Below are 27,280 nucleotides of genomic sequence, written 5' to 3'. Positions count from 1 at the left end.
ACAAAAATGTGAGGGGTGTACTCACTTTTGTGAGATACTGTATCTGATGGTTGGTAAGCTGCAATATATCGCATTTCTGGTTTTGAGTTTAACCTCTTACTGACCTCCCCATAGGAAATTTACTGCGACAGGGCGACCGCTCCGTGCAGAATCACGTGTATGTATGTATGTATGTATGTATGTATGTATGTATGTATGTATGTATGTATGTATGTATATATATTATACACAAACACACACACACACGTGCGCGCGCTGGCGGGGGCTCGCTCATGCTGTGATTTTACACAGCAGAGCTGATCAGTGGGTCCCACGGACGCAAATGTCCGCCAGGACCCACCGATCGTTCGTCAACTCTGACAGAATGACATTTTCCCTATGTAAACGAGGCAGACTGTCATTCCGTGAGTACAGAAGACACGGATCCTGTGTTCCTGTAAAGCAGAAACACCGATCCATGTCTTCCAGTACTAAAAGCACCCCCCCTCCACACTCCCTAGGCACGCATTTAACCCTTTGATCGCCCCTGATGTTAACCACTTCCCAGCCACCCAGTCATTAGTACAGTGACAGTGTATATTTCTAGCGCTGATCACTGTATTAGTGTCACTGGTCTCCAAAAAAGTTTCAAAAGTGTCAGTTAGGGTTCTAATGTCCTCCACAATATCTCAGTCCCACTATAAGTTGCCACCATTACTAGTAAAAAAATTCCATAGTTTGTAGACGCTTTAACTTTTGCACAAACCAATCAATATAAGCTTATTGGGATTTTTTTTTTACCAAAGATATGTAGCAGAATGAATATTGGCCTAAATTGATGAAGAAATTTGTTTTTTTCCATTGTTTTGTTGGATATGTATTTTAGCAGAAAGTGTATAAAATATTTTTCTTTTTTTTTTTTCAAAATTGTCGGCCGTCCTTTGTTTATAGTGCATAAAATAATAACAGCAGAGGGGATCAAATACCACCAAAAGAAAGCTCTATTTGTGGGGAAAAAAGGACAAACATTTTATTGGGGTACAGCATCGCACAACCGCGCCATTGTCAGTGAAAGCAAAGCAGTGCTGTATCGCCAAAAAATGGTCTGGTCAAGAAGTGGTTAATGCCGCTTTCATTTTTGTTCTTGGGCTTAGATTGGGTTTACACTTTAACTAAAAAGAAGTTGGTAATGGTTAAAATAAGTAGAAAGTTCCTGTTGGCAAAGCGCCAGTGACGTTCCAGAGTTCAGTTACTAGAGAGCGGTGCAGGGAGGGTTAATGTCAGTGTGGGAAGTGCTTCTGTAGCACCGCCACTAACCAGAGAGAAGGAGAACAGTCACTCACAACAGTCCCTGAACTCCTAGAGACCGCACAGGGACCTTGCGATCACCAAGCGACCAGGTCAGAGACGATCGGTGTCGGTATAAGAGACAGCTGAGATCTGGGGAGAGGCAGAGAAGTGACAGAACCTGCTGAACAAATCCAAGGAATGTACAAGAAACTCTAAAGAAAGAACACCAAGGACAAGTCTGAACAAAGAAGATAAACTTGGGACTATGGAAGGGATCGGCAGTCACTGAGTGCAGCATATAGGACCCCGAGACCGGTAAGTCGTTACCTGTGTGCACTGTGATTGCTGACACTGACAGATGTGTGCCGTTCACTCGCTGGGCGAATGACGTAAAGCAATGTTTGTCAACTCCAGTCCTCAAGTACCCTCAACAGGTCATGTTTTCAGGCTCTCCATTATTTTGCACGGGTGATTAGATCAGTTTCACTGCCTTAGTAATGATCACAGCCGTTTCATTTGAGGGAAATCCTGTTGGGGGTTCTTGAGGACTGGATTGGACAAACATTGGCGTAAAGCATGCACTTGACAGGTCAGCCCCGACCGCACTGATACAATATGGGATTTAAAGGGATAAGAGGGTTTAATGAGTGGGACCACACTGATACAATATAGAGATGAACGGGACAGGGGGATCAATGAGTGGGACCGCACTGATACAATATAGAGATGAAAGGGACAGGGGGATCAATGAGTGGGACCGCACTGATACAATATAGAGATGAAAGGGACAGGGGGATCAATGAGTGGGACCGCACTGATACAATATAGAGATGAAAGGGACAGGGGGATCAATGAGTGAGACCGCACTGATACAATGTAGAGATGAAAGGGACAGGGGGATCAATGAGTGGGACCACACTGATACAATATGAAAGGGACAGGAACAGGGAGATCAATGAATGGGACAGCATTGATACAATATGAAAGGGACAGGGGGATCAATAAGTGGGACGGCACTGATACAATATGACAGTGACAGGGAGAGTAATTAGTGGGACTGCATTGATACAATACGAAAGGAACAGTAACAGGGGAATCAATGAGTGGGACTGCATTGATACAATATGAAATGGACAGGAACAGGGAGATCCATGAGTGGGACAGCATTGATACAATATGAAAAGGACAGGGACAGAGGGATCAATGAGTGGGACTGCACTGATACAATATGAAAGGGACAGGAACAGAGAGATTGATGAGTGGGACAGCATTGATACAATATGAAATGGATAGGAACGGGGGATCAACGAGTGGGGACAGCATTGATACAATACAAAAGGAACAGGAACAGGGAGATCCATGAGTCGGACAGCATTGATACAATATGAAAAGGACAAGGGACAGAGGGATCAATGAGTGGGACCGCACTGATACAATATGGAAATGAGAGGTAACAGGGGGATCAATGAAAGAGACCGCACCTTTCTAGGGTCTTTTTTTTATACCAAAGTATAGAAATTCCCCTGAACAGGAGCAGGGAAAGTCAAGTTCCTCCACCCCAAACGTGCACTACTATGTCTTTATGGACTTTGCTTTGTGCACTGGTCCAAATCATTTGGTGGAGGAGAGATTATGGCGTGGGGTTGTTCTTCAGGGGTTGGGCTTGGCCCCTTAGTTCCAGTGAAGGGAACTCTTAAGGCGTCAGCATACCAAGACATTTTGGACAATTTTATGCTCCCAACTTTGTGGGAAAAATTTGAGGATGGCCCCTTCCTGTTCCAACATGACTGCGCACCAGTGCACGAAGCAAGGTCCATAAAGACATGGATGAGCGAGTTTGGGGTGGAGGAACTTGACTGGCCTATCCTCAACCCAATAGAAAATTTTTGGGATGAATTAGAGCGGAGACTGTGAGCCAGGCCTTCTCTTCCACATCAGTGCCTGACCTCACAAATGCGCTTCTGGAAGAATAGTCAAACATTCCCATAGACACACTCCTAAACTTTATGGACAGCCTTCCCAGAAGAGTTGAGGCTGTTATAGCTGCAAAGGGTGGGCCAACTCAATATTGAACCCTATGGACTAAGACTGGGATGCCATTAAAGTTCATGTGCGTGTAAAGGCAGGTGTCCCAATACTTTTGATAATATAGTGTATATTGAAACTCAGCAGCTATGATGAATTTATCCAAAGATACATAAAAATAAATCTGCATCACAAACGGCTTGTTCACCAGTGCGGCAGCCCTTGCTGCCCCTCTGAAAAGCAGCCCGCAGTGACTCACTTTTCAAAGGTCATGTGGTATCCTCACATCCACTGCAAGGCTTTGGACCCTCCATTGTACATCAGAGCTGCAACTGCTGAAGCATGGGGGGAGCCTGCGGGAACAAGGGATCAGGCAAGTAAAGTGCTGTTCCCATCCCTTAGGCTCCATCCACACTAGTGTGTTTTTTGATGCATTTTGCATTTTGCAGAAATGCATGGGAATTTTTTAACATGAGTTCCTATGGAACATGTTCACATCAATGCATTTTTGTACCTCTGCGTTTTTGGAAAGGGTCAGGGAATTCATGCAAAATGCAGCGCTTTGCATGTAATAGAATTCAATGGACCAGCATCAAAAACGCAAGTACAGCGTTTTTGACGCGTTTTTGACGCGTTATTGACGCGTTTTGTGTTTTTGGCGTTTTTTTTTTTTTTTTAAACTATATACAGTCTAAAAAAAAAACTGTAAAAAAAAAAACCGAAACGCCGCAAAAACGCTGTAAAAACACTGCTCAGAAACGCGGCAAGCACCACAAAAAACACTGCAAAAACGCTCAAAAGCAACATGCATAGATGTGAATCGAGCCTTAGACCTGGTTCACACCTATGCATTTTTAGTGCTTTTTGCATTTTGCAGATTTGCACTACAGAACGTGTTCCATAGGAAACCATGTTAAATGTACTATGGTGCAAATCTGCAAAATGCAAAAAGCACTAAAAACGCATAGGTATGAATCAGGCCTAAGAGCTAAACATGCATTTAATCGTTGAAGTGCAGGGAGGGTTTTTACTTTTCCCTCGGAGTTCAGCTTTAGATCTGGTGCATTTTAAATGGAAGGATTAAAGGTAACAATAGATGATCAGATAAGAGAAAAATGTAAACAAGCATTGCTTGTGATAACTGAGCTCCATAGAAAAGTGTTAAAGTGAAAGTTCACCCGAGAATGACTCCATGAACATTAAATAGTCATATTATAGCACATGTATGCTGTACCTTAATATATGTTACCATGGTTCTGTTCAGTCTATGACTGTCCAGCAATCAGCACAAGAAACCAACGGACATTTCTCAGCTGTAGGACTAAGGGAAAAAAAAAGCCAAGCTCTCTACAAATGCTAAACAGAAATAAAATAGTAAATAAAAAAAACAGGTATAGTGCACTGCTGCTAATGACAAAAAACATTCACTATTTTAGTGAATAGGTATCTTATACCTATAAGGCTCTGTTCACATATCTGCATATCGGAAACATGCGCAGAATCAAGCGCATTCTAAACACGCAGAGAAATGCACGTCTGTTTAACAGACATGCAGGGGTACCTTAGGGTTGCCACCTGTCCAGGATTCACCCGGACAGTCCAGGTTTTGAATCGTGCCCAGGTTTAAGTCCACCTGAAACCCGGACACGTTATTTAGACAGGACTGTGACTTGGAACAGGGCTTGACAAGAGGGTTAGGGGGCACTATGCGCGCCTCATTACTATTCTCTTTGGAGTGCCCAAAGGTGTCCCAGGTTTGTTACAATCCTACTGTAGTGTATACTAAAACAAAAAAAATTTGCTGTGCACCGCTTAAGTGTTCAGGTTTGACTTGAAGAAATAGTGGTAACCCTAGGTACCATTCATTCTTCATTCTTAATTCCTCACCGCCACACATTTGCAAAACACATGCATTTTCTTGCTCGCCAAATAACATGGTTCCACAGCACCATGAGGTTCGGTGCCGCGTAATTTTACAAAAGGGTCAAGGACTTCTCTCCCCATGTTACCCGTGGGTAGGGCAGCCCATTAAAATGAATGGGCTGCTCTACGCGCAGCACGTGGTAGTGTAAACCAAGGCTTAGGGTGCACACACACTGGCAGGTTTAATCGGTTTCGGGCACGGTTCACCCCCTTGGTCTGACTGGTTTGTATAGTGTGAGTGCTCCAAACAGTGCCCAGGAAAGGGTAAAGGATAGTTCACCTTCACAAAAATACTGCCGATACAGAAAGGGGTGTCTGTAGATAAAAACAAATTGTGCAGCTCTAAATTTGAATAATGCCCTTGCTATAGGTGTAGGCCATTTATGTACCTCATGAAGCCTGACTTACTTCTAGGACGTTGTTAAGTGAGGCCTAATTGTTATTGGTCACCTCCACCATCACAGTAGTAAGCTTTTTCTCTGATGCAAACCCCCCCTGGCATGCTCTTTCTCTCTCCTGATGCAGTAGCTCTGAGCTCAGCATTTGAAAGCTCCCTCCTGTGATGGTGGATGTAAGCAATAACGACTAGGCCTCACTTAGCGATGTTCTGGGAGTATTCCAGTCAGGCTTTATGAGGTAGATAAATGGGCTACCCTAATGCCACGTACACATGGCCAGAATTCCCGACAGAAAAAGTCAGATGGGAGCTTCTGGTCGGACATTCCGACCATGTGTATGCCCCATCGGACTTTTTCTGTCGGCATTTCCGAAGGACTCAGAAATAGAACATGTTCTAAATCTTAATGTCGGTAATGCCGATGGAGTTTAGCCCGTTGGCAAGTCCGGCCGTGTGTACACGGCATTAGACCCCTCTCACACTGGGGCAGTACAGGCGTTTGTAGTAAAACGCAGCTAGTTTTAGCGCCACTTTACCGCTGTTCTAGCGGGGAGCTTTTAACCCCCCGAAGGAAGGGTTAATGGCGCCCATGTTGTGGCGCTGCCGAAGCTCTTTGCAGGCACTTCGGCAGCAATGCCCATTCATTTCAATGGGCAGGGGCGGCGTGGGAGCGCTGTATACACCATTCCCCCACCGTACCAAAGATGCTGCTTGCAGGACTTTTTTTCCTGTCCTGCAAGCGCACTGCCCCAGTGTGAAAGCACTCAGGCTTTCACACTGGGGTGGCTTGAGAGGCGCTTTTTAGGTGCTTTACAGGCGCTATTTTTAGCGATAAAACGTGTGAAAAGCGTCCCAGTGTGAACGGGGTCTAAGGGAAGGGCTTTTTTTAACTTTAGTCAGAGCTGCTCAGTTGGTTTTTGTCTACAGACATCCCTTATCTGCACAGTTTTTTGGCAAAGGTGAACTAACCCTTTAGCCATGTCCAAATCACATGACAAGTCTCACCCCATTGTCGGCAATGGGATCATTCAAATTACCGTAACTCATGTCGCAGCGACCCTTTGAAAAAGGTTCTTGCACTACTTTTTGCTGATTTCATTGCGACTTGCATAGACTTCTGTTAACCGAAGTCGCAAGCTGCAATGAAATCTGAGGTTCAAATCGCACTGATCTGCGTCTTTGAAAACACGCTGAAGTAGTGCGCTTTAAAGGGTGGAAGAGGTGGTCCCAGGCATGGTTCACTTGGGGTCTGGTACGGTTTGCTTCAGTGTGAGTGCAAACCATACCTGAGCACAGAACTCTTCATAGATGACTAAGCACGGAAGTAGGGATCACTGTGGTGTGGTTGGCAAAGGTGATGATGTAAGTTTGCCCGGGAACACTTCCTTTTAGCCCAGTGTGAATGAAGACCGGGGGGAGAGGGCAAAAGAACTCAGGCAGGGTTCAGGTGTTAACCAGTCCCAGCGTGAGTGTACCTTTATTTTTTCAGGAGCTTTGCTGTTTTAATCCATTAGACACTTTATACATTTTTAAAGTGCTTATGAAGGGGGGTTCTCTGGCTCCCAAACGTAATGGCTATACCTATATAATTTGTCTGTATAATAATATCACTTGGAGTCTCAAAATCTCATGACAATTGTCTGGTGCTTTTTTTGGTATAACATGTGGATTTCTCTAATTGGGTGGCACTATTCGTTAGAGATGGGGGTGTTTGCATACTGTGTTCGCAATTTTTCGCCTGTGGTAAATTTTAACCGATATGGAGCGATCGAACGCTACACACTCAAGGAAATTGGGAAGCACACCAAGGGCCCCACAACCATGTGCAATGCAATGTGTTTGTCAGCAAAATGGGGTTAAAACGGGCGGTGAGGAGGCATCACATAGTTTCCTCACCACCTGTCATTAACCTCTAAGGCTGGCCATACACTATTCAATTTTCCTGTTCAACTTTCCTTTAGATTTACCAAAACCATATAATAGGAGGTCAAACCTAAACACTTTCAATTTGGATGCAATCAGGCAGGCCCTTGTACTACATAGTTGAAGGTAAATCTAAAGAAAATTGAACAGGAAAATTGTATGGTGTATGGCCAGCTTAAGCCCCGATTCATATTGCTGCGGCTTCAAAGTCGCATCCCAGCGTGACTTCGGCACGACTTGAATGCAACTTCTTTAACAGAAGTCAAAGCAAGTCGTACCGAAGTCAGGCCAAAAGCAGTGCAGGGACTTTTTTCTAAGTCAGAACAACTTAAGTTGCACCAATTAGAAAGGTTCCATTGCACTGAATGGGTTGTGACTTCTGATGCGACATGTGCTCTAAAGTTGGAACTGGGCCTTAAAGTGGTTCTAAAGGCAGAAGGTTTTTTTTTTTTTTATCTTAAAGTGATTGTAAATAATCACCTTGTAAAACACATTCCGTTTAAAATAGAAATGAAAGGCAAAATTTTTTTATATAGATATAAAAAAAAAAAAAATTATACATTTTTCCCTTTTTTTTTTATAAGTGATCACATTCTCTCTGTTCTCAACTGCATAAGAGCTGGGGGGAGGAGAAGCAGAAGAACCCTGAGCTTCCCAGTGAATGGCTGTGCAGTGGGGGGCGTGTCAGGACAAGTCTGATCATTGGAGGAGAGTAAGCTGAGTTCCCAGCAAAGCTAGAGAATTGACCACGGTTTGTTCTCTTGCTTAGTGTGGTCAGTTTTTAATAGGAAAGCAGAAGGACTGGCAGGAACACCAGGGATTTCACACAAAGGAAGCAATACAAAGAGAACATGATACTTCCTCATACAAGTACACAGTACAGCAGCCACATATCAGGAATATAAAATAATGTTGGGGTAACAAATGCTTTAATGCATTCTATGCATTAAAATAAAAAAACCTTCTGTGTGCAGCAACCCACTCCAGCCCCCCTAATACTTACCTGAGCTCATCTTGATCCAACGATGTTGCAGGAGAGTCCCGATTCCCCATGACTCTCCCTCCTCATTGGCTGAGATGGCAATGCAGTTGGCGCCCGCAGCTGTCAATCAAAGTCACTGAGCCAATGAGGAGAGAGAGGGGGTGGGGCAGAACCACGCTCCGTGTCTGAATGGACACAAAGAGCAGCGGCTGTGCTTGGGTGCCTCCCTAGCAAGCTGCTTGCTGTGGGGGCACTCAGCAGGAGGGAGGAGCCAAAAGCACCATCGAGAGACCTGAGAAGAGGAGGATCTGGGCTGCTCTGTGCAAAACCACTGCACAGAGCGGATAAGTATAACATGTTTGTTATTTTTAAATGAAAAAAACTGAGACTTTATTATCCCTTTAAGCAAGATCTGAACGTGGATCGGGCTTCACAGAAAAGGGAGATTTAGATGCACATCTAAATCTACTCAAAATATGTGGGGATCAGTAAGTTTACAAATGTCAAGATCATTCAAAGTAATAGGAGTAAGCTAAAAATAACTGAAATACAATGCGGAAGTGAATATATGATTTTATATTTTGACCATAGAAATGCTTTAAAGCTGAGTTCCAATTATTTTTGTGTTTATTGAAAGTCAGCAGCTACAAAAAGTGTAGCTGCTGACTTTTAATAAACACACACTCACCTGTCCAGGGATCCAGAGGTGTGCTCACCCCAGCTGGCCCTTCTCCCCATCTTCTCTCTCTCAACTGTGGGCACCCGGCTTTCATACCTTGCAGGTTCACAGCCGGGTGCCCACTGCACATGTGCGAGTTGCACTGCGCCTGCTGAATGGTCTTCTGGGAACTGTGATGTGTCCCAGAAGACTACAGGGAGGGAGGGGGACAGGAGAACTAGGTGATCCGAGCGGAAGTGGAAGCGGGTACCTGTCAAAACTAGGTACCTGCTCCCCCACACCCAAAAAAAAAAATGACATGCCAAATGTCGCAGGGGAGGAAAAGTGGTTGTAAAGTCTCATTTTTTCACCTTAATGCATTCTATGCATTGAGGTGAAAAACCTTCTGTGCTGCAGCTCCACCCCCCCAGACCCCACCCCTCTTTTTTTTCTTAGACCCCTTTCACACTGGAGGCGTTTTTCAGGCGCTTAAGGGCTAAAAGTAGTGCCTGAAAAATGCCTCTCCTGCAGCCCCAGTGTGAAAGCATCTTTGGGGCGGTGGAGGAGCCATGTATACAGCAAAATTGTCACTTTGTTTTGTTTATAGCGCAAAAAATAAAATCCGCAGAGGTGATCAAATACCACCAAAAGAAAGCTCTATTTGTGAGAAAAAAAGGACGTCAATTTTGTTTGGGTACAACGTCGCATGATTGCGTCAGTTAAATCGACGCAGTACCCTATCGCAAAAAATGGCCTGGTCATTAAGAGGGAAAATCTTCTGGGGCTGAAGTGGTTAAAAAAAGAACGAACCTTTACAACCCCTTTAATAACTTGACATCCACACTATAGTCGAAAGACGGCTCTGCATAGAGCGAACGGCGCGCTCTGTGATCGCCGAGTTCTTCAGACTCAGCAGATCACAGAGCAAGGTAAAGAGCCAATCACAGCAGGCCCTTTACCACGTGATTAGCTGTCAGCCGATGAAGTAAATGTAACGGAAGTAAACAGAAGCCGGTTATCTTTGCGCTGTCAGCGGTAAACGGCTTCTGTTTGAGGGACAACGGTCTCCTAAGTACCAACCAGTGCAGCATATCTGTGCCCTCCAGTGCCAACTATCAGTGCCCATCAGTACCTCCTGATCAGTGCCCAACAGTACCTCCTGATCAGTGCCACACATCAGTGCAGCCTCCTGATCAGTGCCCACCAGTGCCGCCTCATCAGTGCCCATCAGTGCCACCTCATCAGAAATTGGAAATTGGCCTGGCCAGGAAGGGGGTATAAGTGCCCAGGAAGCAAGTGGTTGAAGTGGAAATTCCCCTTTTGGGTGAAGTTGCGCTTTAATGAATTCAATGTGTTAGGGACTTGGTGTGTGTTCACACTGAACTTGAGTCAGCTAATACAACAAAACAAAACAAAAACTCTTGCGCATAAATGTATAAGCCCGACAGTTCAAAGTTCTCGATGGATGGTAGCTTTCAGCCTTGCTGCCCTCAAAGATAGGGAAATCCTAACATACAGACAAAAAACAGAAAAGAGAGGGCGCACCGGCCTAGTGCATTATCTTTAAAAAGGTTTATTAAAACAGAAAACGTAAAAGTACTACTCACAAGGGTAGATAAAAATCACGCATAATAGTCAAGTGATGGTAGCAGTCTCCAGACCTATGGACAAGACGTGCAGACCGCTGCTGTCTGACGCGTTTCGAAGGTAGCACCTTCTTCTTCAGAGCCTAGTAGGTTAAGATAATGCACTAGGCCGGTGCGCCCTCTCTTTTCTGTTTTTTGTCTGAACTTGAGTCAGCTCCCTGGGAATGCAGCACATAACCTGAGGAGCTGTTCTCGACATGGTTCATGCACGGTGAAGCGCACCATTCAGAACTGTTTGTGCTTTGCATTTTTAATTCTATTACACCCATCTTTATATGAACCCTCATCAGCGCAATATAAAGTGTTAGCTCACCTTTACTAAAAAAGACTGCCTACGCAATTCATGAATCTAACCATTAGTCATACGGGGGGTGGTGGCGCCCGTGCGCCCTTAATGGGCATATGCTCACAGGTCCAGCTGATCCTGCGTTGTCCTCTTGCAATAAACCAATTGTTCACCACAAGCCAGATCCCATGCCACCATCTTCTATAGCTGCATCATCAGGGGACTGTTGTCTCTTCTTGCTGATGATGTTCATACACCATGGTGAATCTTTAGGGAGCTGGCTGCAAGAACTGAGAAGAGCCACCTGAAGATGCGCCTTGTTGCATGTGCAGTACAGAAACCCAGGCTCCCTGAGATCTATAACCTTGGCATCCCAGGAGGCTGTTTGCCAGAGGAACGTTATTTTCGCATTTATTTATTTATTTATTTCAGGTACTTATATAGCGCCGTCAATTTACGCAGCGCTTTACATATATATTGTACATTCACATCAGTCCCTACCCTCAAGGAGCTTACAACCTAAGGTCCCTAACACATTTATAAATGCTAGGGCCAATTTAGACAGGATCTGATTGACCTACCAGCATGTCTTTGGAGTGTGGGAGGAAACCGGAGTACCCGGAGGAAACCCACGCAGGCACAGGGAGAACATGCAAACGCCAGGCAGATGGTGTCGTGGTCGGGATTCAAACCAGCGACCCTTTTGCTGCTAGGTGAAAGTGCTATTCACTGCACCACTGTGCTGCCCTTACATGGGTGAATCTTCGAAGTACCAACTGATGTTCCTGGGAAAAAGGAATTTGGGGAGAAAAAAAAATTATATTCATTTGTGAGAGTGGGAGGGGAAAGGAGTGCAAGCAGAAATAAAATCAAAAATACTTACCTCTGTTTCAACAGTCCGACATCCGCAAAGCCCCTCTTTGCCATCTTCTCCCTAGCTTCTTCTGGTTTCCGGTCTTTGGTCATCATAATTGGTCAGCACAGGGTTACATCACCTTTGTGCAAGCGCAGGAAAGCAGTCACCCGACACGCAGGCATTTTGAATGTGCAGCTCAATGTAAATTCTACAGAAGATTGCAAAGAGGCAGGTAAGTGTATTTTATTGCAGAAGAGACGGGGCATGTCTCACCTACAATGAAGAGCCTGCCTGTTCACATTTTTTTTAGCTTTAGTTCCCCTTTAAGTGAATGAGGAGGGTGAAGGTCCGCTTCAAGAAGATAAGCAGCTACACTTTAGTAATAGTTAATGTATAACTATATGCAAAACTTATTTTTTTAGTTTTGAATAGAGTGCAGAGGGATTAGAACACCTGTCAGGTTTTATTGCTGTCTGTGCCCCCCCACCACCTTAAGGAGATTAATCCTTTCTATTTGTCCTGTTTATCATTACCACATTATCATTGAAAGTGAAAGTAAAGAAAATCCCAAATCTTGGGTTGTCCCAAAAAAGGAGAAATCTTCCAACTGGGACACTAGTTCTGGAGACCTGGGGGTCCTCAAGGGATTCCCTTAAATTGCAGGGATTTCCTCTCACTTCCTGTTTGGCTATGAGACAGGAAGTGAAGGGAAATCTCTTTAATGGGAAACAGATGGTGAAAAAACATCTGACAGCTTATAACCCTCCCTTACGCTAGCCAAAATGAAAAATAACGTTTTGCCTATAGTTCTACTTCAAAGCAGTAGTAAACTCTTGGAGGAAAAAAGTTTTCTCCTGCAAGGCAATATGGCAATATCATAATGTGTTAGTATGTACCGCATATAAAAGACTTACCTGCGCTGTCACCCCTTCAGAGGCTTCCATCTTCACCCAGTCTTCCTTTTGGGTTCGCAGGCTACAGCCGCTTAAATGGCCAAGCAGCGATGACATCACTCCCGTGTATGCGGGATTCTCGGCCATGGCACAACTTTGAAGGAACGGCACGAGCATGCCGTTACTTCAGAGTGCATGAGCCAATGATGTCACTGGCTGCTGCTCGCTACAACATCTCCTAAATGGTGCACGTTTAGGAGATATTCATTTTATCTATAGGTAAGCTTTATTATAAGAGCAAATAGAACATAGGATGGGACTTTGACGGAGCAAGAAACAAACCAAGGAAAATATGTTAATAAAAAATGTTCAAAATGTATTATATATTTAAAACAAAGTCATATTTTTAAAAGACATAAGCTTAACCCTATGGATATGGTTCATGAACTTGTTTAAAGTGGCATAGTGTTGAATCCCGACATGTTTCGCCCTGTGTATTGAGCTTCCTCAGGGGGATGCTATCCGCATAGGGTATCAGCCTTCTGATAAAATAGAATATACAAACATAATACCGTAATTAGTACACAATACATTTTTCATATATATAGTTATCAAATCATTTACATTTCATTGAACTATTATGTACATGTGTGCATATATAAGCCATCCGACATACTTAACCTGTATTTCTGAAATAGAACTTAAAATAAGGTCATAAATGTATACAAAAAACTTGATGAAGTGCTAAATCCACTGAAAAGCCTACAGGTGGCCACAGGAGGCAGATAAAGACTAAAAAATGATAACAAATAAAACCAACACCAATAAATAATAATCATCAAAAATTAGAGAGCATGCTAGCACTACATTATTTCAGAGAAAAAACAACACAGCGGGGGCAGGGATCACAAAGCAGGTTGATGCTGATAGTATCCTTAGGTTTAAGCTCACGTCTTTTAAAAATATAACTTTGTTTTAAATATATAATAAAATTTGAACATTTTATCTTAACATATTTTCTTAACACATTTTCCTTGGTTTGTTTCTTGCACCGTTATAGTCCCATCCTATGTTCTATTTGCTCCAATAACACTGGGATGAGGTGCTTTATATTGTGTGAATCTATCCACATCTGGTCTACATCAAGCTTTATTATAAGCTTACCTGTAGGTAAAAATTAAAAATGTGGAGTTTACTACCACTTTAAAAAACTAGATCATGCTGAGAAAACTATTCGCCAGAAGCAATCCTGCACCATCTTCTCTCATTACTTTACAATACGCGTTTTACAATATTTCTACTACTGCCAGACATCCCTTACCTCTTGAATCTTTTCCTATTGGACTGTTAGCTTTTTTAGGAAGAGTTCTCACATTGATTTGTCTGTGTTGTAATGTTATTGTTATAGACCTGGTGTTTTGTACATAGTAGGTGTTGATGCCACATATACCAATAATGGTCATCATAACTGCAGAAGATGCCGTATTCAGGCAGCACCGATTGTATATGCATCGTTACATCTTACTTAGCCATAGCTGGTGAAAACCAGACAAGTGCATTTAGCTGAATTAAGCAATCTCTGGCCACAAACTGAGAAGTGGATTTCATCACCTTACTTGGTAAATGTCATAGCATGTGATAGTGTTAGACTGCAATGCATGATGAGGATATGGAAATCTACATGAAGCGTTGTTTCCCAACTCTGAGGACCCCATAGGATAAAGATCGGAAGTAATGTTCATTGTCTTGTCTGACAAAGCAACATACTCCGAAAAAATTTCAACAGAGCAAGATGTCCTTTTCCTGGTTGTGTGAGAGAACCGAGGAACTTGCTATTGAGACACAAACTATATGCATAGGAGAGAGTTCATCAAAAAAAAATAAAAGTAATGTGAATCTGCCAGAATGTTTAGTGTAACAGCATTTGTTACATCCTACAAACTGCTCTTTTAATGAAGTTAAACAATGGATAAGGTCTCACGCACACAGATGTCTAGACCAGGGTTTCTCTACTAGGGTTCCTTCAGAGGTTGCTAGGGGTTCCTTGAGCAATGAGCAATTTCTGTCTCTCAGATAAGTTCCCACTGTCACCATTATTTTTTTTTTTTTTAGCTATCTGTAAGGAGGTAATTCTTTCCAATGATCACAAGGTGTAAGGAGCATTCTTCCCACCGACCATCACACTAATGTTTCATGAATTGTAGATATAGTAATTTTTAGGAAGGGATCCCTGAGACCAGAAAGTTATTTCAAGGGTTCCTCTGCATTGAAAAGGTTGGGAAAGGCTGGTCTAGAGGCTTCAAAGTCCTTTCCCATGCCCGGGGAGCCACAACTGCACTGTACCGTCATCCATACAAGTGAATGGCTCTACTCATGTAGATGCTAATGGCTTCTACATCAGCATGTACCCACACTGGCACATATGGCATATTTCCCAAAAAGAGAACTTTCCTCTTTGGAAAAATACACCATATGTACATGTGTGGGTAAATGCTGATGCAGAGGTCATCGACCTTTATATGGGTATGGCCACGCACAGTCATTTACTTGTTTGGGTGGGTATCCGGGGCACTGGTGGCTCCCCAGGCACACAAAGCTGCCAGAGATCTTCAGTTAGAGTACTTTGATGCCTCTACATGTCTGTGCGCATAAGGCATGAGAGGACAGGTGCATTAATTATTCTGGCCATATATGTTACAATAAATGATCAATCATAGTGTAGTGTGTAGCGCTCTAACAGACAGGTTATTAGGATCGTTAGATAAATTTAGTTTTTGTGGATCCTCTGTCACCAGTGGAGCAGCTTGTGATTGCTTTGGGCTGTTCAGGGCTCCATGGGCTGCGGTTTGATTGTTTCCCCCTGCCTTCTGGAGGATTCTAGGATGTAGTGGGCTGCAAAGGCAAATCAGCAACCTGAATATTTATAATTCAGCCTATACCTGGGGGAGGGTTCCCAGAAGGTGACTGGGGGTGCATAAATAGTCTGGCGTCTGGAGCTGCTGGTCCTTGTCCAGGAGTAAAGTTTCCAGCCTGAAGGGCTGCTGCCCTTCTAGGCAGCCTAGCTGAAATTCTACATGTGCTCACCAAGGTCCCAGCTATGCTAAAGCCGGGGGGTCTGTTTGCTAAAAAATCTCTGGAACTAATCAAGGGATTTCACTAGGGATCTGGTCTGGTGAGTTCACTGGAGAAATGTCGGTCTGACATTGGAAGAAGTCATCCAAGTATCCAGGGATGTTGTGAGTACAGACCTGAGTGCAGTGCCTGGTGACTGTTGCTCCTGCTATCCCTTGTGCATCAGTACTGTAGCTTGGCTGGCCTGGGAATTTCTGATGGTGTCTCAGTGCTGTCTATTTTCTGGGCCATTACTAAAGGGACTGTCCTAAAGAGAAGCAACAAGGTGAATAGTGTCCTCTTGTTACTGTTCAATGCTTATGGAGTATCCCACAACTCCCTATACCCTATCCAAGTTTGTTCAGCAATCAATCTAAAAAAAAGACAACCCCTAGACTGTTCAATGAGCACTAATCTGGAGAAGGAACCTGTGGCTGGGGTTAGCCCTACAATAGATTAGATCATTTCAAGCGATTTTTCAAATAAAACAGTCACTCCGCACAATGATGCGAAGGACTGGACCAGCTGGTTTTGGTTGAATGGAATCAGATTTTCTGCCAGAACCAATTTTCATTGAAAGTAAGATCAGTTCTGTATAACAATCATTATATTTTGAATGGTTTTAGGTGTTAGATGTAAGGACAGCATTCTAGAACAGCTAACAGTGATTTGTGATAATAACTGGAACTGAGGTATTACCCTCCCCCAAGTGCCACCACAAGTGGTATCTGGCCCAATTACTGTGTGGTGTAGTAGTGGTGTCTTTTGAGAAATTACAGTGTTATGGAATTATTTCTGATTGGGACTCTAAAAACAGAAGTTAATACTGCAGCTGCAGGAACAGATTCACAGGACGCAATCACTGTGTTTAAAATGTCCGTTCTGAGCCAAAGTTTATTATTACATGTGTAGCAATAACTCTCGGTGGAGCTGCTGGTTTAAAGCGGGCTTGTTACCTTCACTCTCGACACCCCTGCTTCACCGGCACCGGGTCTAGGGTTCCGTTGAGTTTACCTCTGGACGGTAAAAGCACCAACACTTGAGTACGTTTTCAATGCTTTGTTGAACCAAGTAACGAAGGAAGTAGCAGGAAAGAGGCAGGAGGGAAGCTACAGGGAAGCTCAAATACCTTTCTTTAAGGCCCCTTTCACACTTGGGCGGTAGGGGGCGTCGGCGGTAAAACAGTGCTATTTTTAGCCCTGTTTTATCGCAGTATTCGGCCGCTAGCGGTGCTGTTTTAACCCCCCGCTGGTGGCCGAAAAAGGGTTAAAACCACTCGTACAGCGCGGCTATAGCCGCAGTATTGCCGCGTTATAGCCGCGTTGTCCCATTGATTTCAATGGGCAGGAGCGGTGAAGGAGCGGTGAATACACCGCTCCTTCACCGCTCCAAAGATGCGGCTCGCAGGACTTTTTTTACCGTCCTGCCAGCGCACTGCTTCAGTGTGAAAGCCCTCGGGCTTTCACACTGAACAAACAGCGGAGGCTGTTTAGGGGTGGTTTGCAGGCGGTATTTTTAGCGCAATAACGCCTGCAAACCCCCCCAATGTGAAAGGGGCCTAAGATTCTTGAGAACGTCCTTTAAAGTTGAATATTGTAATCAGATGCAATCCCCTTGTGGGACACAATCTTTGCTCGCCTGGATAGGCCTCTCTCACTTGCCTAGCAGCCAGTACGTAGCACGAACAAAAGTCTCTGGCACAGACTTGCTTGAAATAAATCCGTACAATCCTCTGCCACAGGATGTATTAAACTTTGCGGTGAATGTCAGACACAGTACTTGAACCTTTAAGCCAACCCGGCAGTACTATGCTGTAGAACTACTTTAGGATACGTCCTACAACCGAGTCACCAGGCCCCTCTCCAGACCAGCACTCTGCATGATCCTTCCATGAGGGTCCTCCCCTGGGATCTTCTCGGTTGTCCAGCTTCTTCACTCTGGATAGACAGCTCAGGACCATTCCTCGGCTGCTGTGGTAGGCCCCAGACATGCTTCTGGGCCCACCCACGCGCCGCCGGAACGGAGGAACGCGAGGTAGCACTCTAACGCATACCTGTCGGCCAGGAGGGCCAGCAGGTGGCTGTGAACGAACCCCAAAACATGGCGTTTGCCCCATAAATACCCTCTCCCAGAATGCAACTCGGAGGACCACCTCCACCGAGTTGTCTCCGGGACAGAGGAGCACCAATACGCTTCGACACGTTGCCTTTTCAACACTAGCCAATGGTAACAGCGACACCCACCGGCTCAGTGTGGAACCACACGCAACGTCAGCCAAGCTGGAACAGAGGCAAATCTAACTCCCCTAATGAACAATTCACCAAATTTACCTATCAGTTGGTAGATCATAAATCTACCAGCGCTACACACGTTATTTTATACATAGATAAGAAAGGGGTGGTGTGATATGTTATTAAAAACTAACAAATAGAAATAAATTATTAAAAGCTAGCGAATAGAACAATTGCAAAAGTAAAACCTTGAGAGGGGAGGGGGAAGTAGAGACAGAGAGAGCTTCTAGCAGCAGATGTGTCTGTGTGTTAGGTGAAGGTTACAGATCACATTTCAACAACATGAACAAAATGGAGTCTCTTGTGCTTAAATGAACAGTACAGTGAATGTCCATATCATTTCCCTCCTTTTTTTTTATTTGACACCATTCTTCTCCACGTTACATTCAGCCGATTGCTGGTAACTCCTGTTACATTGGCGCAGAGAGACGGCATCCTGTTCAGCTCTCTCCTAGTTTTCTCAGAATAATATGTTTTATTAGGGCTGGTGGACCATTTGTTGGTACAGTGGGTAGTCACACAGAGGCATAGCCTGATGAGGAAGTAAATAACATGAGAAATAGGAACATCACAATGTAAGTGCCTAGTTTCTGTAACCATGTTGCTATGCCATATAAAAAGTCACCAAAGCCTCCTAATCCCTTAAAGGGGTTCCATCCATCTTTAGCAATGTCTCAGGCCTTATTCTGTGGTTCTCTTATCTTAGCAAGATTCCCTTTAATAATGTCCTCGTTATCAGAAATGTATATACAACAGTCAGTGTGAAATACCTTACACATTCCACCTTGAGCTGCAGTGAGATAATTTAGCGTTAATCTGTGCTCTAACACTACTTTTTTAAGCTCAGCCATTTCTTCACTTAATAAACCTATATCAGTGGTAGTAAGGTTAATAATCTCATCTACAATTCTAGTGTAATTATTTATTCGTTTCATTGCTTCAATTCCCCATCCTGTCCAGGAAGCGAACCATGACCATCCCATGTCACCTTCAGTGAACAGTTCCCTTTTGAACACTAAAGGGTATTCTGGACTTTGATCTGGTCGCACTGTATCTTTGCGAACAGCCGAAGCAGGTGCTAACTTTCCAATATAACATGTACCTGTAACATCAGTAGGAAGCCAGGCATAAGCTTTATCTCCACATATATAATATAACCCTCTACGTATGGATGTTATACCTGCTCCTAAAAAACTGGAAGCAATAACATGGAATCTCAGGTAACCGATAATTTCACATATTGGGAACTGTGAGCAATTTGTACTATAAAGGGTTCTATTTAGTTCTGGATCTGGGATATAATAATATTGACCATAGTTTCCTCCATAAACTGTAATCTTTGCTCCAGTGCAATCTGAATTGCCCAACCGTGTACATTTAGTGTTAAACGGGCATGTAATGTTTAGACAAGTCTGTGGAGTGTCTATCTGTTTTGAAACCATCAAAGGTACTGATCTGTGCTCATTAGCTGTGGAGACTATGTATGAGCCATTTATTCTGGTCCTGTTTAGATCAGTGAAGTTGAGAGGCATTGCTATCATGGGTATTGTTCCTGTTTGGGGATGTAAGTGAGAGGACACCCAGCAGTTACTAGCGTTGCTATGGGTGGCATACAATTTTAACTTTTGGATGAAAGGGTTATTTTTCCATGTCTCAGTTCTCACAAACAACAAAAAGAACAGAAACATCATTTTTGCAAAGGATATCATCACTTTTCTTGCAGTGACTGGCGTGAATCCAGATGGGCTTTCCTTCCAACTTGACAGCGGAACCGGTTGTCACAAGCACCAAATGTAGTCCTTCAAATTTTGGTTCTAGCGGCTTTCTGACGTGTTGCTTGACCATCACCCAGTCACCTGGTTGGATTCTGTCAATACCTAAAACAGCATCTGGGTTGATAATAGATTTATTAACACCTTCATGTATTTTATTCAATGTTCTTTGCAAAATCTGAACATATTCTAACAGACTAGAGTGAGAAGCCTGCAACTGTTGGGAAAAATAAAGCCCTGTTTTTGGAGGCCTTCTGAATAAAATCTAATAGGGGGACAGCCCATGTGGTTGTTTAGGGGTAGTTTTTACAGAATATAGGGCTAATGGCAAAGCTTCCACCCATCCTTTTCCTGTATCTGCTTTAATTTTTGCACATCTGTTTTTTAAAATTCCATTAAGTCTCTCAACTTTACCACTAATTTGTGGATGATAAGGTGTATGGAAAGCTTGCTGTAATATTAGTATTTCAGGTACTTATATAGCGCTGTCAATTTACACAGTGCTTTACATATACATTGTACATTTACATCAGTCCCTACGCTCAAGGAGCTTACAATCCAAGGTCCCTAACTCACATTCATACATACTAGGGCCAATTTACCTACCAGCATGTCTTTGGAGTGTGGGAGGAAATCGGAGTACCCGGAGGAAAGCCACACAGGCAAAGGGAGAACATGCAAACTCCAGGCAGGTAGTGCCGTGGTTGGGATTCAAACCAGCGACCCTTTTTACTGTTAGGCGAAAGTGCTACCCACTACACCACTGTGCCACCCAGTAAAATGGGTTTCTCTGTCACGCTCAATAGTTTCAGGAACTCCATATCTACAAACTATTTCATTCAAAATTTTCTTTGCTTTTGTTTTTGTATTTGCTTTAGCTACCGGCCAGCACTCAGGCCAACCTGAAAACATGTCAACAGACACTATAGCGTACTCATAGGTGCCTATTCTGGGCATCTGAATGTAGTCTATTTGAATTCTTTGGAAAGGGAAATCTGGTTTAGGAGAATGCTTTTGGGGAACATGGACAGGCCTCCCTGCCTTGTACAGAGCACAAGTGAGACATGAAGCACAAAACCTGGCTGCAAATGCACTAAATCCTGATGCTATCCAATAGCAGTCAGTAAGTGCCACCATGGTGACCTTAACAAGATGACTGACGCCATGTGCCAGTTGTGCTAAAACTGGCTACAAACTCCTGGGTAGATACCAACTGTTGTCAGCGCTCCACAGGCTCTGCTGATTTTGGGTAGTATTACATTTGATCCACTTATCCTTCTCTTCACCAGGGGCCCGGTTCTGCAACTGAATTAAAGTTTCTATATCCCACTGCTCTTGATGAGGGGAATCTGTTCCCGCTACCTCTGCGACCCCTACAGTGGGTGTGACTCCAAATGCCATAAGGGCAGCATCCTTTGACGCTTGGTCCGCTAAAGCAATTCCTCTGGCTGTCATAACATTCCCCCTTTCATGTCCTTTTACCTTCAAGGTAGCAACTTCTGCTGGTTTCTGAAAGCCGCTCTATGAGTTTTGCACATCTCCCTGGCTTCCCTGCACTAGTCAGAAAGTTCCGTGCTTTCCAAATAGGCCCAAAATCGTGAGCTATTCCAAATGCATATCTGCTGTCAGTGTAAATGTTTCACCTTTGATTCTCTAGGACAGTGATGGTGAACCTTGGCACCCCAGATGTTTTGGAACTGCATTTCCCATGATGCTCATGCATGGAAAATGTAGTTCCAGAACATCTGGGGTGCCAAGGTTCACCATCACTGGCCTAGGAGATGACATGCTTTGACTACAGCACACGACTCCGCTTCCTGTGCTGACATCTGGGGTATCAATGCTTCCTGGTGTAAAATGGTGTCTGTAGTGTTTACAGCAAACCCTGTGTCTGGCTGACCATCATCAGCGTAAAATCTGGAACCATCTACGAATAAGTGTGTGTCAGAATCTGATAAAGGCTCATCTTTTGCTGGTGTGACAGAGGCCCTTTCTACCTCCATCAGACCCATAGAATCATGAGAAAAACTCCCAGGTTCTACATCAGTACCATTTGTTGCATCTTCCTCATCACTTATAGGAAGAAGAGTTGCCAGATTTAAAGTAACACATCGTTTGCTAAATTCGATGGAGCAAAAAGAGCAGACTGGTACTTGTCAGATCTACTGGCAGACACATGTCTGGTATTTACTTGATTCCTGATTTCCTGTACTGCATGTGGCACATACAGGATCAGAACAGAATCTAGTACAAGCTCAGGTACTTTGTCTAGCAGCAAAATGCAGGCTGCTATGGCTCGCATACAACTGGGAGAGCCTTTGATGACAGGGTCTAATGAGGCTGATGCATACTAGACATGTGCGATTCGGTTGGTAACAAATAGATTTTCGTCCAAATTTGTTAGTATACGTACATTAGAGATCAATTCGAACATCCGTATAGCTGAAAGAACCAAAATATGAAAATTACAAAATTCCGAATAAGCAAAATAACGAACATGCGAAAATACGAACTTACGAACGGACAAACTTACGAAAATACGAAACTCCGAAACAGTAAGAAAGAAAATGACATCTAGAAGAATGATTTAAAAATATATATAAAAACACTGACTGCAAGCCACTAACAAAAATGTGCCGCGGCCAGTGTGTAACATGACAAAACTTCACTAGAGCATAGAATAATTCATATAAAGTGCAAGTACATTTCAAAAGTGCAAACAATAGTGCAATCTAAAATCTGTTAACGTCCAATATTCTCATAAAGTGCATACAACACAAAGTGCAATGTCCAAAAAGTGCAGTCAAGCTCCAATGAGAAGGGAGCAGATCTCATATAATAATTCATGCAAAAAGAAAAGAGAAAGTGCATGTGCATTAAATTTGATTGGTGTCCACTTCCTCCAATCACTAACACCATCCGCAGTGCGCCACTCGTTTCCCCCAGCCTCTCACCTCTAATGGAGACCCATATAAATCGAGCCTTATGAAATAAACCAGATCCCAGCAATCAATCAACTTCCAGTGATTGTCATGACAATAGCGGGGTTTTGGAAGATGGCATCCGGCTTAACCAATGCGGTGAGGACATGCAATAGAAAGGGGGTGCTCCATTGTGCAGTATTTCAAGCACATTTATTAAAAAGCAAACGCAGTAACTTACAGTTTAAAATTCCTATTTCCAGCTACAACAGAGTACTTCCGGTCTCGGTCGCGACTGGAAGTGACGACACCTGGCTCCTCCCTTACGCATTGCGTCACTGAACACGTGACTTCATCAAAGGGTGATTGCGTACTAAATTACGAATAGTGTACCGAATAAACGAAAATTATTATCTAACAAAATTACAAATTTCGAATCAAAGAAAATTAGACTAACGGAATTACGAATCATTTTGTATCAACGAAAATATACAAGTTACGAATCAACGAAAATATACAAGTTACGAAAATACGAACGAGTCCGAATATGAAAACTTGCGTCTTATGAAATTATGAATCGTTACGAATCAACGGAAATGTAAAGAAACTAAACGGAACAAATTTTTTTGTTGTGCACATGTATAATACATACATCACAGGCCTCTGTTTGTCTCCATGTAGCTGGGTGAGTACACCTGCAGCAAATCCATTGACTTCATGACAGAACAATGAGAAAGTCTAATGCAGCGTACACACGAGCGGACTTTCCGGCAGACTTGGTCCGGCGGACTGGACTCCGGCGGACAATTTGATTGTGTGTGGGCCCCAGCGGACTTTTTTTCCCCAAAAGCCTGACGGACCTAGAAATAAAACATGTTTTAAATCTTTCCGACAGACTCGAGTCCGGTCGAAAAATCCGCTCGTCTGTATGCTAGTCCGACTAACTAAAACCGACGCTAGGGCAGCTACTGGCTATCAACTTCCTTATTTTAGTCCGGTCGTACGTCATCTCATACGAATCCGTCGGACTTTGGTGTGATCGTGTATGTCCAAGTCCGTTCGTTTGAAAGTCCGGCGGACCTACGCTGCAAAGTCCGTCGGAAAGACTGTCGGACCTAGTCCGTCGAAAAGTCCGCTCGTGTGTACGCGGCATTAGTATAGTCAGTAAGTCCAATGGCGGGAGCTTCAGACAACATTTTAATAAGCTCCTAATAAGCCTCATATAGAGGAGTCATAAGTTCTGATGCATTTGGAATCCAGTCCCTACAATATCCCACTAACCCCAGGAAGGCATGTAGTTACCGTACATTTCTTGGTTTTTCTAATTTTTGTAGAGTTTTAACTCGATCTGGGGTTAGGTGACGGATTCCATGTGAAATGCAGTGACCCAGGAAGATCACTTTCTCTTGGCAGTATTGTAGCTTATCTTTGACAACTTTGTTGTTATTGTTATAGAGAAACATGAGAAGGCTTACTGTTTCTCTGCTACAGACGTCCTTTGTATCAGAACAAATAAGCAAATCGTCTATGTACTGAAGCCAAACTGTGTTTGAGTGTGAGGGGGACCATTGGTCCAACACTTGCTTTAACGCAGTATTATATTCAGAGGGGCTACTCACGCAGCCTTCGGGCAATCTTGTCCATGGGCATCATGGGTAAATGAAAAAAGGTGCCAGCAATCTGGGTGCAGGGGCACTGAAAAGAAAGCATTTGCAAGATCAATCGCTGTAAAGTAGGTGCTGGAGGCAGGTATTCCACTTAGTAAAGTGCGGGAGTTGGGCATGATTGGGGTGTCTGCCTCAATTATATTGTTAATGGCTCTCAAATCATGCACCATGCGGTATGTCACCTGCCCACCCTTCTTGTCTGGCTTCCTTCTTTGCAATTGGGAACATGCGTGTATTGGCTTGGGGCTTAATTGGTACAACAACCGTGCTGCTTTCAGTTGAGTGATCTAATCCTTTATCCCCTCAGTCGGAGCAATACTCGGTGGGTACTGTTTAATCTGTGGGAGATGGGCTCCTGGTTTAATTTTTTATCATAACTGGGGTGCAATCCAGCAGACCTACATCACATTTGCTGGTGGCCCATAAATCATGCAATGCATACAAGCAGATTTTGACTTTACCTTGCAGGTCAGGAAAAAAAAAAGTCACCCAGCAGTTTACTACCATTTAAATGCACTGCAACAGATAACTTAAAGGTTCACCTTTACAGAAAAATCTGTAAGGTGAACTTACACAGGACTCCCTCTATAGTTTGCATTTGTCTCAATTAAAAGTGCTGAGTGTCACTTCTGTCTGCTGCTTCATTCCTCTACTATATCAGTATGAGTCACTTCTGACAAGTTTTCCTGACACCAAGAGAAAAATGGTGACGGGGAGGGAAGGCCAACAGATTGACAGCCTCAGCTCTGTTCTTGTGTGCTGTGTGAGGGGGGTCATGTTCCTTCCCTCCAATCGGCTCTCAGAGCTCTCCTCACTGAGCTCTGCAGAGTGTAACTTCAGCTTTCTGCCCCCTTTTTTCTTAAATTACAGACACTTTATTAGGTACACCTTGCTAGTACCTGGTTGGACCCACTTTTGCCTTCAGTATATGGCAAATTCTGACCCCCACCATCTGAATGTCGCAGCTGACTCAGCAAGAGTCTTCAGACCAGGCAACACTTTTCCAATCTTCTATTGTCCAATTTTGGTGAGCCTGTGCAAATTGTAGCCGCAGTTTCCTGTTCTTAGCTGACAGGAGTAGCACCCGGTGTGGTCTTCTGCTGCTGTAGTCTTCTGCTTCAAGGTTCAATGTGTTGTGTGTTCAGAGATGGTATTCTGCATATCTTGGTTGTAACGAGTGCTTATTTGAGTTTCTGTTGCCTTTCTATCTCAAACCTGCCCATTCTCCTCTGACATCAACAAGGCATTTTCCTCCACACGACTGGATATTTTCTCTTTTTCGGACCATTCTCTGTAAATCCTAGAGATGGTTGTGTGTGAAATTCCCAGTAGATCAGCGGTTTTTGAAACACTCAGACCAGCCCGTCTGGCACCAACAACCATGCCACATTCAAAGTCGCTTAAATCTTTATTCTTCCCCATTCTGATGCTCGGTTTGAACTTCAGCAAGTCGTCTTCACCACGTCTAGATGATTACATGCATTGAGTTTCTGCCAAATGATTGGCTGATTAGCAATTTGTGTTACCAAGCAATTAAACAGGTGTACCTAATAAAGTGGCCAGTGAGTGTAAATTCAGCACTTTGAACAGGTGTGGCGCACGGGCGGTGCAGTCTGTGATCACCGAGTCCTGTTGGGAATCGGCTGATCACAGATCGGAGTAAAGGGCCACCTCATCAGTGCCCTTCAGTGCCTAACAGTCCCGCCTTATCAGTGCAGCCTCATCAGTGCACATCAATAAAGGAGAAAAATTACCTGTTTGCAAAATGTTATAACAAACTATGAAAACTGTTTTTTTTTTTTTTTTTTCAAAATTGTAGGTATTTTTTTGTTTATTTAGCAAAAAATAACCCCCATAGTAATTAAATACCACCAAAAGAGAGCTCTATTTATGTGAAAAAAAATGATAAAAATGTCATTTGGGTACAGTGTTGTATGACCGCGCAATTGTTATTCAAAGTGTGACAGCGCTGAAAGCTGCAAATTGGCCTGGGCAGAAAGGGGGTGTATGTGCTAGGGTTGCACCGATACTAGTATCAGTATCGGTGCCGATACCGAGTATTTGCACAAGTATCGGTACTCGTGTAAATACACCGATACCTGAAATGATACTTTCTGGCTCGACTCTTTGAGCTGTCAGTGGGTCTCCCCTGTGTTAAAGAAGTCCGATAATTGGAGCTATCAAAAAAAAAAAAAAAAAAGGATCCGGCAATGTTTATTAACAACATTGCTCAGCCCTGAAACACTAAAATAAAAGAAACATTGTTTCTTTTTGTATATTTCTGTTTCTTCCTCTGCAGATCAAAGGGATGAACAAATGTTCCTCTGTTTAACCGCTTAATAACCCTTAATTTACTCTAATCAGCCTTAATTAACTCCCTATTCTCCTCCATTTTTTTGTTCACATCTATTTTATAAACGATAAACAATGAAAAAATGTTTTTGTTTGCTTTGTTAGTGAATATTTTTACACATATATATTAACATATATTTACACATTTCACATTGAAAAAGCGCTAAATTAAAAAAAAAAATGAATTTATTTCATTTGTAAATAACTTTTTAATGCTTTGTACCATTGCTGACAGCTGAAGTTAAAACAAAACAGTTGTGGTAGGGATCGGTAATTGGTATCTGCGAGTACTAAAAAAAAAAGTATCG

The 27,280-nt window shown here is 43.3% G+C and overlaps 1 protein-coding gene across 1 annotated transcript in view; it reads left to right on the top strand.

Moving 5' to 3' along the window:
• The first annotated feature begins 1,245 nt into the window (after nt 1–1,245).
• The window catches only part of FES (FES proto-oncogene, tyrosine kinase), a 235,336-nt gene continuing 209,301 nt past the window's right edge, over nt 1,246–27,280 (top strand). The window contains exon 1 of the mRNA XM_073618513.1: nt 1,246–1,584. The gene's annotated coding sequence lies outside the window, so the exon portion shown is untranslated. The remainder of the gene's footprint in view (nt 1,585–27,280) is intronic.

The sequence above is a fragment of the Aquarana catesbeiana genome, linkage group LG03, assembly GCF_042186555.1.
Source record: "Aquarana catesbeiana isolate 2022-GZ linkage group LG03, ASM4218655v1, whole genome shotgun sequence".
NCBI classification, from domain to species: domain Eukaryota; kingdom Metazoa; phylum Chordata; class Amphibia; order Anura; family Ranidae; genus Aquarana; species Aquarana catesbeiana.
Note: the sequence above shows the minus strand (reverse complement) of the source record. Positions and strands in the feature narration are given on the sequence as shown.